The following is a 14,485-nucleotide window of genomic DNA, read 5'->3' as shown; positions in this document are numbered from 1 at the left end:
CCTTCCTCTTCTCTCCTCTTGGCCGCTCCACAGATCTTCTCCGCTGGATTTCTACTTTGATCTCTAACATATATCTCCAACTTACGGTGTGAGGTTAGAAGGAAGGACACTGGCGACTCTACAGATTGAGGTCGCAGTACTTCTGCCACCCACAGCAACAATGTGATTTATGTAACAAGTAATGAAACGTCTGCTTCCAGATTCCACAACAGGTGCATTTTACTGTATTCTGTAGTTCTACGTGTAGCCTTCAGCAGTTCGGCCTCTTACTTTGAGCAGAATTGCTGAAGGCATCTCCGTCCTTACGCGATTTACTCAGTTTCCCCCTAACCTCCCTATCGGATTAACTGATTTGCGTTCGTACAGGTTGCATTAGGTATCTGTGCCCCATAAAAGTTTTCTCGTCGTAATATGAAATATTTCTAACGTATTCACAAAGGATAAGGTGAGAAACTTTGTTGGCGTTACATCCTCTCTAGCCGATCGTTAAGTACCAAAATATACGAAGTGCCCTTACTTTTCCTTCGGCGATGAAAAATGCGCTCTTCGCAAAAGCCGTTTCCTGGAAAGAATGACAGGCGAGCTATCTCTGTGCCGGAAGCTCTCCACAACGCCTACAATACAGGTACTGAAGTCTGACTGAAGTTCCCTTATTTGAGGAGACCACGCTGTGGTTAACGACGTTGCCAGTTTGCCAGGTAGCTCCTGCCACAATGTAGCGGAAATTTCTTGGCTCGTGCGCGATAACAAGCCGCCTACGGACGCTACTGGACTTTGATATACTGCAGTGCTGTAGTCTCCGAAGTGAAAGCCTCAAGTGAGAACGCTTATATGTAGCTGCATCCTCTAGTACATCTTGCAGTTAAGGAATTTCTTTCATACGGAAAACACCAAACTACGAATAACGCACTACGTTCCTTCACATTTAACAAGAAGTGAATCTTTTGGTATCGTGACGGCATATTCTAGTTAACAAGTACCAGTTGTCATTTCTCCATAATAATATGCCGGTTTTATTATGAACATTGTGTTTACCACACCTGCTGTTTGTCTACGTCCGAACTCAATACTTCTGCTGCTGTTATTTTAGAGATGAACCTCATCGTTGACTAACAGTCATGTAAATTAGGCTTAGTATATACCTGCCTTCAGGTACGTACGAAAGGGAAAGTTGGGAATGGTAAAGCTAAAGTCAAGTCAAAATGGGTATTGTAGCGTTCATGAAGTTCATGAAGTATGGACGAACCGACTTTCACCGAATCCAAGTACGACCATTGTCCTAACTAATGCAGCAGAAACCACGTATATTGGACTGCAGCGCAGTTTACATTAGTCTACAATTTACCATTTAATCAGCGAAAAAGTTCAAATATATCTAAACGTACTTTTCATGAGGATTTGTACTTAGTTATTCACTACGACTAAATGAGAGCGACCTGAAATTGTACATTATGTTAAAACAAAGTTAGAGATCAAATTGGTACATGCTGAACATGTACAAACAGTCCGTTGACTGGTTATATTTCTATAGTTTCTCTTGAGCTCGCTTCATTAGTCTGATGTTTCACATTTCCAGTCTGAAAAATATTTACTGTTTTTCTGTTTAGCCGTTCGAGAAATTAGTGCTGTTAGTATGAAACATACTGGGAACTGGGAATTCTTTGCGCTCATGCAATATGCACGTAAGCCACAGAGTCACGGGAGACCGATATGCAAATATACAGTTGCCGGTAGTATCACGTACACAAGGTATAAAATGGCATTACATTCGCGAGGCTGTCATTCGTACTCAGGTGACTCGCTTCAAAAGGTGTCCGACGTGGTTAGTGCCGCAACAACAGGAATTAACAGACTTGGAACTAGACACATAGGATATTAAGTTTCCTAAATCGTTAGGTAATTCCATATTCCGAGATCCCCAGTGTCAAGCGTGTACCGAGAATACCAAATTTCAGGCAAGCGTTTGCGTAGAGATGTCAGTGCTAACCGATAAGCAACACTGATTGAAATAACATCAGAAATAAATGTGTGACATGCAACGAATGTATCCGTCATGACTGTGTGGCGAAATTTGGCGGTAATGGCCATGGCTGCAGACGACCGACATTTAGTGCCTTTGGTAACGGCACAACATTACCTCCTAGGTTCGTAACCATATCGGTTGGGTCCCAGACGATTGAAAAAACGTTGCCTGATCAGATGAGTTCCGATTAAAGTTAGCAAGAGCTGATGGTAGGTTTCGAGTGTGGTGCAGACCCCACGAAACCAATGACCAATATTGCCAACAAGGCACTTTAAAACCTGGTGGTGGCTCCATAATGGTAGGAGCTTTGTTTAGATGGAATTTACTGGGTCCTCTGGTCCAACGTAACCAAACATTGACTGGAAATGGTTATGTTCGGCAACTTCCAGACGATTTGCAGCCCGTGATGGACTTTATGTTCCCGACCTGGCATATATTTTCATTGTCATCATTCCATTATACAGCGGATGGTAGTCGATATTCGCAACCATGAATACATTTCATGAATGCTACAAAGGCCATGTATTTCCGGTTTTGTGGTGCTAACTCTATTTGCCAAAAGCTGCAATTCAGATCCAGAGACCAACAAATTTTTGCACCATGAAATCTATGAATCAATGTTCATAATATCTCTGGCTGATATGTCTCTGTAACTATTGCTGTCTTAATTTCCCTAGAATCTAACACAAGGCAAATAATACCATGTTCTTCGTCTATAATTCATTCTGGACTATTATATGATGATGATGCAGGCTGTATGATCCCATTGTCAATCTTTTAATGTAACTAAAGAAATACTTGTCGCCTGTAGCAGTGTGATATGGTTCTTGGTGGAACTCTGAACGGGTTATGTTTTTTTAAATGTAACTAAAGAAATACTTGTCGCCTGCAGCAGTGTGATATGGTTCATGGTGGAACTCTGAACGGGTTATGTTCCTACACCTCAGATTTACACCTTAATAGAAATATTTCTGCGTCATTGCGTGGTATTGTCTCTAATTCCCACTTCCCATGCTAAGAGATGTTACCTGATTCCTGTAATGTTTTATTTCTCTTCATGAATTTCATCCATAAGTCCATCACCTACTGAAATAGGTTCATCTATCGAAACATATCATGGGTGTTTTTCCTCTGTCCCTTCCTCCGCAATTTGCATACTTAACTGTGGCCGAGTGGAGTGACCGCGCGGTTAGAGGCGCACGCATGCACGCACGCACTTAACTGTGTATATTCCCCCAGAATCGTTTCATGTTTAAACTTGTCCTCAAAGCAAGGAGTAATACTGCCTAAACTCACACTACCTTAACCAGTGCCAGACATGACCGGTTATTGGTTCAGAAACTCGGTACAGATGATCACTTCCACCGATAATTTGGCATAATTATGAAGTTTGCTTCTGTTGTGCTTCCATTATTTAAATGCGATTCTCATCTACTTGTCCATGTCAGTGGAGTGACGCGCAATTGGTCCTTCCACTTTCGCTTTTCTAGTTTTGAACACTGGAAGATCACTTTCAGTATTACAGCGACTGAACAATTTTTGAAAACTTGCTGTCATTCACTGCCACTATCAGCCACTGTATTAACGACTATATTTCCGATTTGAGAGTTAATTATCAGTGAACTTCAGTAGGCAAATTCCTTTCATCTTCTTGTATCAGCGTTCCCTCAGTCCAATAGTAAACAAGCCAGTCAGCCTACTTAATAGCAGAAGCCGAGCTTTGTGGCGAATGTATTTTGACAACCTCGCCTTCTCTTACGTTGACTACTTCCCGTTGTTCACTGGAAAGTTTCACCATACTCACATGTGTGCACTTGCACTGTTACGTCATAATCCCCTGAAATATGTACAGTTGGTTTTACTTCAGACTGCGCACTGACTTGGATTTCATTTGGTCGTGGGTTATTGCCTTGAACTTTGCTTTCATTAGCCTCTGTATCAAATATTTGCAATAAACAATTTAACTCAGCGTCGTCCTCACTTTGTGTTACCTCGAGTGGTGGGACTTCAATCTCATTATCTGTCAAATTCCTATCAGTAGTGTCCCAACATACTTATCATGACTCTTGACTTACGTGTTCTGTCTTGGGTACTGTATCATACATGAGATTATTAATTTGCTTACTTGCAAATTCGCAAATTTCGGCGGGTAATGTGTTATCCTCTTGCTTCCTCACTTCCACAGCTAGTTACTTTTGACGTTTACCTGGGTTACGTGGCCTGATCTCAACCTCAAGTTGTGGTTCGCTTCTTCTTTTATCATTTGACAATCCCACAGGGCTGCTCGAGTTCGAATTGCTTGGATTACGTGGCTGACACCAAATTGACCTACTATCATTATTCCTTCAGTTACCGATTTTGTTATTATTATTATTATTATTGTTACTATTTCGGTAGAACCGATTATTGTACCCATTGTTATATCGTGATGAGTTCCAATTTTCTCCATTTCAACCATTGATCTGTCCTGCATTTCCACTTCCATTACTACTACTGTTCCTGTTATTCCTGTTAATAATTATCGGCCTATCGACGTTATTCTCTTGTTGGCTTCTATACTTTCGTGCATCATCTTCACTGAGTACGAAATCTAATCCATGGAGGATTCCCATGAAAATCCGCACGTTATCTCCTCTTCCTACCCAATGACTATTGATACGGTAATGGGAGTTCCATCGTAGAAAGACGGATCAGTTCTCCATGACTATACAGACTGCCTAGGCAATTATTTTTCTTTACCATGTTCTCAAACAGTTATACTGGACTTTTATCTTTCGAATTTTCCATAACATTTTATGAAGCAGCTCAGTTTTGATCCTATTCTGCACTTCAGGCGAACAGTATCGATAGAGAAATGAAGATTTAAACTTATGATAGGACTTGAAGGTTTGTGATAGTCTTTGCATTGTTTCCACGATAGCGCCGTCCATATGAGCACAAATAAAATGTAACTTACATGACAAGGACCATTGATCTGGTAAACCCACTTGAAGTTGATTTCTAAACGTTCAGGGACACAAGAAATTTCAATCCTCTTTATAATGTTGGAACTTTCTCACTGTGAGGAAGTGGTCATAGTCACATTTCGTTGCGACACCACATAGAGTTTGTTCTAATACACCAATTGGCCGGCCGCTGTGGCGTTGCAGTTCTAGGCGCTTCAGTCTGGAAGCACGCTGTTGCTACGGTCGCAGGTTCGAATCCTGCCTCGGGCGTGGATGTGTGTGATGTCCTTAGTTTAGTTAGGTTTAAGCAGTTCTAAGTCAAGGGGACTGATGACCTCAGATGTTAAGTCCCATAGTGCTTAGAGTCAGCACACCATTCCTTCTCTTAATCGTACCTACATTGTTTGCATCTGTCCGCTGTCCCACTATCGGGTATTGCAGGCTACCACTGTCCTCCAAACGTGTGGTAGTATATCACAATGGTACATGGTTAATTGCCTCAGATTGGGCCATATGTACTGAATTATCTGTCACTGGTAATTGTTCGCGACCTTGGCACATACTGCTGACTACACGATCTGTATCCAATCTCCCCAACGGCATCGTACTATGGTACGACATGTATTGTTCATTACAGCAGCTTGCTGCTACTTAATTCAACTGTTGTGGTGCTGCATACTGATTTCTTAGGGCCTGGTCAACGTAATTCACACTTAGCGCCTGACTAGTTGGACTCAGTTGCCCTCCGCGTAATTATGCTTCCATCTGAGGCATTATGTGCAACTGTGCAACTGATGAATTCATGTGCTGATTCCCAGTATTCAATGCTATGGATAGGAATATTGCACCTTTTGCACGGTTTGTCACTTTGCACATTCGTGCATTCAGACATACATCTACATCGCATCTATAAACTTTCTAGCTACGTTTTTTCTGCCGGCGAGTGATTTCACTGCGATCTTGGCAGTGCCATTGTTTAGACCTACAGTTGATTCAGACGTCATGATAGACCAAAAACACTTACTGTCTTTACCACTTCGATCGTCGATGCATTGCAACCGCTCTGACCTGAGCCGTTGGAAAAGTTTCTTTTTCTCTAGTCTATTTTTAGAATTAGGCTATCAAATCACTTTGAAGACGCTTTCGTCACCCTTCCTGTACAGTTGTCTCCTCGGTGACTTGTTGGGTCTCAGTTACTCTTGTTATAAATGTATCGACCCGTTGGTTAACTTCTTTGACACTCTGTTGAGTCTCGTCGGACAGCTTGACCATGTCTTTTCGAACCTCATCCTTGTCCGTTCGCATTTCTTTGTGGCCTACTATTAGCGCTTCAGTCACATCTTGTGATTCTCTGGCGTCCTCTACAATTTGATCTCATTGGTTACGTAAGTACTGTACGCCCTTTCAGTGTTGTGTATGCTCTTTTCGGTTTGTCGTCCTTGTTTCAAAAAGTCCTGTTGCACGTTTTGCATGGTCTAAGTCAAGTGCTGAAACATTGCAAACGTTTTATTGTGTAAATTCGTTTCTCTCCCGCTAGCCATTTGATGCAAACTAGCTCTAGTTTGTGCTTTCTGTGACGATTCATTAAGTTTGGAACAGAGTGATAGCACACTGACACTCATACTTCCAGTCCTATCTTGTGACAGTTGGTTCAGTATATTTACTTTCGGTTCTACATACTAGAACCTCGCTGGTGCGATTGTCTTGGAAGCTGTTTGTCTCATCATGTGACACTCTCTGTTCCAAATCGAGCTGTTCACGCAAATACTCTTGCTATGATTCGCGCTCGTTCCTCTCTAGTTCGTCTACTACGCGTCTTTGCTTTGACTTACATCTAATCACCTTTTCAACAATATTAAAAAGGAATTCATTGCTTCGATATAAACTGTCTCAGCAGTTAAGCCACTCATTTACATTAAATATCTCTCACAGGTCTAGCGTAACTTTGGAGCTGCATTGTTTCTCTATATTTAATCACATGTTGGTATCTCACCCAATATTGATCAAATAAGATTCCTAGAATATGATACTACTGACTCTATAACACTTAAATATTCTAGCCAAAGTTTTTCAGTTCTGACTTCCACTAGGATATTAAAACCGGCCTACAACCTGTCAGGGTAACAGTCATTGAAGCATTCTGGTAGGGTCACCATTATCTGATGCGCCGAAGCTGGTTTAGTGTGATCTACACCACTTCTTAGCGTGCAAGGAATCCTCTGAAAAGGAAAATTAAAACTCAAGCCCTTGAACCCAGGCCCTGCCAAGTATGGAGGTCCCAGCCATATTGACTGTTATGCATCAGGAGAATAACTGCCGTCGGTGTACCGAAAATATGTCAATGAGTAAGGAGAGGAAATTCTACTTTAGGTCAAAACAACAGTCTATTTCCTTTACAAAAGAATTTATTTCGTGAATTACCATACACATTTAGGATCAAGATGCGGAAATCGTAATCTTAGGAAGATTATATAAAAATAAAGAAGATACCAAGGAAAAATAAACACAAGGAAAATATTGATTAGGATCAGTGGCAGCTTAATACTAAAAAGGCACTAAAAGAATTTCAGTTGACATTGCTATCAAAACCAAAATTGTATACTGTGACAATATAAACTAAAATACTGTAGCTGGACAATAATTGCTATCTATCTGATCATTACTTCAAATTTTAACCTGAAGATCACGTGTGAAATATGTGGCTGACATGGAAACAAAGGAATGCGAATAATTACTCCAATCTAATGCAGACCTGAAGCGAAAGCACCGTGGTGACTAAAACATTTAATGCCTAGCAATGCGTCATTTACCTACCTCAGAATGCAGCGATAATCTCAGCATCAGTCGGCTGCTGTGTGTGTTGCCACTCATATCTGTTGATCCAATCAAACTGTACTGGTCTCTGACTGAATGTAACAATCTAAAACTTAGTTGTCTTTATGTGAAGGTAAAAACTGGATGTGTTTCTAGCTAAGACAAATAGCTTTGTACACTCAACAAGATTGGATAATGTGCACAATGTTGCCTTCAAATTTTTTCGCAAGAACATTAACTGTAACATCTCTTCCCGAGTCCTCCACTGCAGAGGTATACAAGAAATTCAGCACAAATTCGGCTGAAACATAGCCTCGTCAATCAACAAAGTGTTCACAGAGAAATATCTCTCTTGGCGTCACCATGAAGCTTTAAGTGCTCCATGCAACACACGACACCTCCAAAGAGAGAGTGGCCTCAATGAAACTTAAATAATTGACTGTATTGTCGCTAACGTCCCAAACTGTACCAGAGCTTCACTTCTTTCCACTACTAGTATCGGCCAATGGCCGTGCTTGTTTCTGTTCACCATCACTTACTCGGCCAGTAAGAAAATTCAAACCAAACTCCAGAGTTCATTATTCTCTTCTTGCGTTAATAGCTCCACAAGGCCATGTGCTCAGCACATGAAGCACACGCACTGTCTATGATAGTAACACATTATATCACTGTTTACGAAAGGCCAGCGACGATGAATTTTGTGATTCCCTCTCGCACAATTCCAAAGGCCGCGTCCATTATCCACTAATTGGCCTGCATGCTGCTAGGGTCACTCTGTTATGACTCACTAAGTATATTTCCCTGTATCGCTTCCGCGTTGTCAACTGGCAAACCTCTTTTGCCTCATTTCAACTTTACTGCCAAAGTACTACGTATTTATCCGTATGCTAATGAGGTAGGAATTGCTAGTACCATGTAAATGAAAGCCACACATGTTCTTATTACACTTCGTACTATGAAAATTAACCTATTACCTTCAAAGTATGGCTTGTGACATACAAAATTAATTGGCTTTGCGAGTAGAATCGACATTCCAGGGAAATTAACATGTGAGTGTATAAAAATTACCCTGCCCCCTTTCAAGGTGACTTTTCTTCCCCTGAGATGCCACTCCTTGTCCCGATATCATAGCATCTGGATGGCTATACTCCTTGGAAGGTGTGAAGGTCATCGCCATTCACTCCTTGGTGTAGCAGGCCTGTCATTTTCTGCATGTCACCATGCTGATTCCCAAGCTGTCATAAGGGTGGGTGCTCTCACCTTCCATACGCTTCAAAGCTGCTTGTCGTTTCGTGTCTCAGTATCTAAACTGAACTTGATTCATAACAACTAACATTGTTTACTTAAGACCTAAAACAGTTACAAAACTGTTTAATGAATAAGACCTAATGAAAAGTCAGGATGAACAACATGTTCATCATAACAATTTAATCATACATACCTGCTTGAAACAGACAAAATGGAATTACTGATGATGGAAAAACCTGGAACCAGACCATGAGTTGAATGTTAATAAAATATTGTTTAACTTTATGGTAATTTGGCTCTAAATTTTCCTATTTACGTGTGACACATAAACATGAAGAAAAAGCAACAATCTCAACACTAGTTTACATGGTCTGTTTGTGCTTTGACTGTGCCCTCCTTTAGTGTTTTGTGGATCCTGGCTGGATGAGGAGTGTTTCCTAGTGCCGACTGGTGTGTTGGCGAAAGCAAACGCGAGCACACTCCTCCCCTCGAAACGCCGCACCGTTGTCGTGCGAACGACAAGCGGGGAGGGGGAAGGAAGCTTGACGTAGGGACGAGCCACCACGTACTCCCGGCCGTACCCCGCCAACTGACATGCGAGAGCGAAGGAACGTCGTTCCGAAAATGCTGCTCAGAATACACTTCAAGTCCTGAGGGCGTCTCCTGGGACGATGACGGCGACGGAGACGGTGACGGCAATGGCGCGCCCAGCTCCATCAGGTCGGAGAGCTTGTCCTGGGGTGCCGTCGCGGCACCAACGGGTGGCTGCTGAGTGTGCGTTGTCCCGTCAGAATATGTGGGAAGGAAAGCAGCAGAATAACGGGGTCAATAACAACTGTGAATTTGATCTTGGTGAGGGCGCTGCAAACCATCGGAACCTTCAATTAGATACATATACGTGCCAGTGCGTTTATGAATCTTGCCTCGCTTCCCGCACTGACGTCGTCCAAAAACGCTGTTAAGAAAAAATCACGCGGTGCAAAGCAATGCTTGCGGACCATCGGCGGCGCCGGATGCTGCGGTTGGTGGAGCAAGTGAAGCAGCCTCCTATGGCGGCGGCCTTGCAGAAGTTCCGCGGGTGATGGTCCGTCGCGTGGGTGGGAGCGGTAGGAGGCGAGAAAGAGTTGCAGCACCTGTTCCCGTGTGTTTGAGGGGCGGGCTTAGCCATCTGTTGTTTAAAGGTGCGAACGAAGTGTTCTGCTTCCGTTGGACTGGGGGCGAAACGGAGCACTTATTAGGTGACGAATCCCATTTCGTTCTCAAAACTGTTCAAAATCACGTGAAGTGAACTGTGGTCCATTGTCTGACACAAGTACTTCTGGAACACCTTCTATGCAAAATATGGAGGAATACGCTTGAATGGTGGTACGTGGTGTGGTAGAAGCCATAGGCACCGGAAATGGGAACTTGCTAAAAGAGTCTAGTACTATGAGCCAACGAATGTTCCAAAAGGGTCCTGCAAAGTCTATGTGCACTCTTTGCAGTGGGCATTGAATCTTAGGCCTAGCTGCGAATGTTTGTGGCGGAGCTGATTTGTTGTCCGCGCGTAGGTGACTCTGTGACGTCATCTGTTCAGTGTGGGTGTCCTTGCCCTGCCAAGTACAGTACCGGCGTGCTAACTGTTTAGTGCGAACAATTCCCCAATGTCCTTCGTGAAGCAGTTGTAACACATCCTTTTGCAACATTGTGGGAGTGAGTACACGCGATTGCCCACTATCAGATTGTACTAAGATCACACCTTGTTCTACTGAAAGGTTATGCCGACGAACAAAGTATCGGCACACTACTGAGCTGTGAATATTGTTCAATAAGCGAGGCCAAGACGAGCGAATGTAATGCAGCAGAGTCGCCAAATCAGGGAGCGCTTCCGTGTCCTGTGCAATTTTTTTTGTAATTCAGTTGAAAAGACTGCAGCAATTTGGAGTCCTGCACATAGATCTGGCAACAAGATGCGTCAGAGCAATCAAAGTCAGGATCGGTGCTGATCGGAAGGCGAGAAAGGGCGTCAGCATTGCCATCCCTTGCCGTAGGTCGGTACACAATTTCGAACTCATACAGGGGTAGACGCAAAGCCCAACGTTGCAGTTTTTGAGCAGTACGTGTAGGAACCGGCTTTGACGAATGAAACAAGTACTGCAAAGGGTTGTGATCTGTCAATAAATAGAACATGGTACCATACAAATAGCGATGGAATTTTGTCACACCATACGCAGCAGCGAGAGCTTCTTTTTCAATTTGTGACTAATTGCACTGAGTTTGATTTAACAACTTTGAGGCAAAAGCAGTAGGTATGTCCTGTGCACAAATTCTGTGCGAAAGCACAGCGCCGATTCCGTAAGAGGAAGAGCTTACTTGCAACATCACTGGTTTGGCAGTGAGCAAGGAATTTTTGAGTTTCTGAAATGTGTTGTGACACTCTTTGGTCCGCACGAAATGCACATTTTTCCGACGCAAGCGATGCAATGGAGCCGCGATGTGTGAAGCGTTCAGAGTGCAACTAACGTAGTATCTCAACTTGCCTAGCACTGACTGCAGCTCAGATACATCGCGAGGAACAGGCAGGTCACGGATTGCAAGCAAATGGGACTGTAGGGGGTGCACAACCTTACTGTTGGTCACATGACCTAAGTACTGTAGTTCTGTCTGAAAAAAGTGCGTCGTGCGTCTGACAGCACTCCCGAAGAGTACCCAAATTGTCAATGTGTTCCTCTGGCGTACGGCCTGAGACGACACTATCGTCCAGGTAGTTCGAACAGAACGGCACTTGAGCAGCCAGCTGTTCCAAGTAACGTTGAAAAATGGCGGGTGTGGAGGCACTGCCGAAGGGCAAACGCAAAAGCTTGAACAGGCAGAAGTGCCTATTAACAAGAAGTACTTTCTGTGAGTCTTCATCTAGAGGTATTTGCAAATAGCATCACGCAAATCTACCTCAGAAAAGTAACGGCTTGCGCCAAGCCTGTCCCATAAGTTCGTCAGGGCGAGGCAGTGGATGTCAGTTATTCTCTGTGGATTGACTGTAGTTATACATCAACACAAATGCGAATGCTACCAGAAGGCTTGGGCTTCGAAACCAATGACCTTGCCCAGTGACTAGCTTATATTGGAGCAATCACACCATTGGCTTGCAATTCTTTTAACTCACTGCCTACTTTGTCCCGCAAAGCAATGGGACAGGGCCGAGCCCGGAAAAACTAAGGCTGTGCATTATCTTTCAGGGTAATGTGATTACAAAAGTAATAGCTTTTCGAAGTCCTTCAGGAAAGAGTTAAGTAAGTTCCTTAAGCAAACCAGCTGCACTGTCTTTTGGATTAAAAGCAGTCACTGAAAGTACATTGCCTTGGATGCTAAAGTCAAACAAGTCAAACGAATCTAATCCACAAGTATTTTCACAGTCTTTTGATTGCAGCACAGTAAATTTCACTGTCCTAGTGTGAGATTTGTAAGTAGCAGGTAAACTACACTGTTCAAGTACTGGGATCTCCTGTCCGTTGTATGCAGTGAGACTCATGCTAGATTTGGACAAACGTGGTGAGCCTAATTGTTCGTTCATGGCACAATTATGCAATGTTACAGAAGCACTTGTGTCCAATTGAAAGTCAACACGACGGCCAGCAATTTGTAGTTCGTTGGAATGGCGTTGCATTGCACTGGAGCCAGATGAGGGCACAACGTTACTTGAATTGCTACTAGAACCTGTAGTCGATTTTTAAAACACTGGATTCACAGAATGTGCATGAGACCTGTTGTTGTGAGAGCGGGCACGCAAACTGCCTGGACATGGCATTTTTTCCTACGTAAGTAACATGTCGTGTTGCGCGACGGGCAATCTTGCCGCTTATGGCGAGCAAAGAAGCGAGGGCAAGACCTCACTAGACTTACAGGCCTGGATATTTGTTTACTATGCTGTCTGCGCGTATGTATGTGCACTCGTTGTGGCGGTTGAGTGAGGCGGTCGCGGGCAAGAGGCGACTCGACCTGAGAAATCGGGACCTAATCATATTTATTGGCGGCCACGGCGCCGGAATTAACTGTTATAATATTTATAACACTTGATGAAGCGAAGGATCTGAGTTGCCACAACTACACTTGAATTTACACATCCTAGTGACACCCTATAAGTCGGTATGCCACTAACGATACGTCTGTTCCGGCTTTTTCTTAAGGCGAAAGAACTGAAATCTGGCTGCAGCGACCTTAATCTGCTGTTCTTGATACTGAATTAATGCACCTGCTACTTCATCATAGAAGAGTGCGTCGGGAAACGACATAGAGAAGAGCTTTTGCGCTAAGCGAAACACAGGGGTTCCCGCGACGGACAGGAAATAATGAGATTTCACAGTACCTTGAATTCGATGGACTTGACAGTGGACCTGGAACTGGGTGAGATATTGGAGCAATTCGTCTTCTTCTTCATCGAAGTGCCGAAACGGTGGAATGTTGTTTGGTGGCACCTGTTGGATCAGTTGGTTGGTCGGTTGGACAGCTGACGCAGCTTGTGCGCCAAGCAATTGCTGTACATACATTAAATAGCAATGTGGCGATTTGCTGGTTCTGAAACTCAAAAATCTGATTCAGTTGCAGAGTAGGAGCAGTCTGCGGCTGAGGTGCAGGGGCAGGATGTGGAGGGGGCGGAGTAGCCGTTGTAACACTAACAAATTACTGCAAAATATGAAAAGAAAAGTAGAAAAGGAATGACCAAAGTCTCTGACAAGTGTCACTAACTATTGCCACCAAGAATAACTCCGAGAGTATGATAGGAGCTGAAAAGTTTGTGGGACAAATGTTGCATGGGACAACAGGGGCCATAATACGACGTTGGTTTTTTGTTGATAGGTTGGGTCGCTTCAGAGATATGAAGTACAACTTTGTTTCTTTTCTTTCTAAATGAGATATTATAGTCTGCTACTTATTTTCTGGTAGTGGCTATCGAGACGAATCCAATGATGTGTAACAGTAAGATATTTGAAGGTCAACGAAGTTCACAAAGGTGGCATGAACATCCATTTACAGAAGGTGTTTGAACTGATGACCATTGGTATCAATGCAGTGCTGCAATCTTCTTATCATGGATTGAGTGGTGTTTCTTATCACATCAGCACTTATCGATGCACATGCTCTGACAATTCTCTCTCGTATATCGTGCAAATAGTATATATTCGCCGAATAAGGCATATCCATCTAACGTGCCATTGATATGTAAACACCATTTGACGGTTTCGCAATACAACACTGATAGCAACGGTAAGACTAGTATCATCGAGTCAAGCGAATGTGAATGATGTATTTATTCCTTCGAAGAACAAGTCGATTTTCTTCTCATTTACGGAGAATGCCACGAAATTGAGAGACAGAGACTTATACGCTGGAAGATATCCTCAACGTACTCGAACACTTGGATCTTTAACGCATCGCAAACATATCCGCAAAGGAAAGTTACTAACTAGGAAACGGAAAC

This window comes from Schistocerca piceifrons, chromosome X (genome assembly GCF_021461385.2).
Source record: "Schistocerca piceifrons isolate TAMUIC-IGC-003096 chromosome X, iqSchPice1.1, whole genome shotgun sequence".
NCBI classification, from domain to species: domain Eukaryota; kingdom Metazoa; phylum Arthropoda; class Insecta; order Orthoptera; family Acrididae; genus Schistocerca; species Schistocerca piceifrons.
This window is presented reverse-complemented; position numbering follows the sequence as displayed.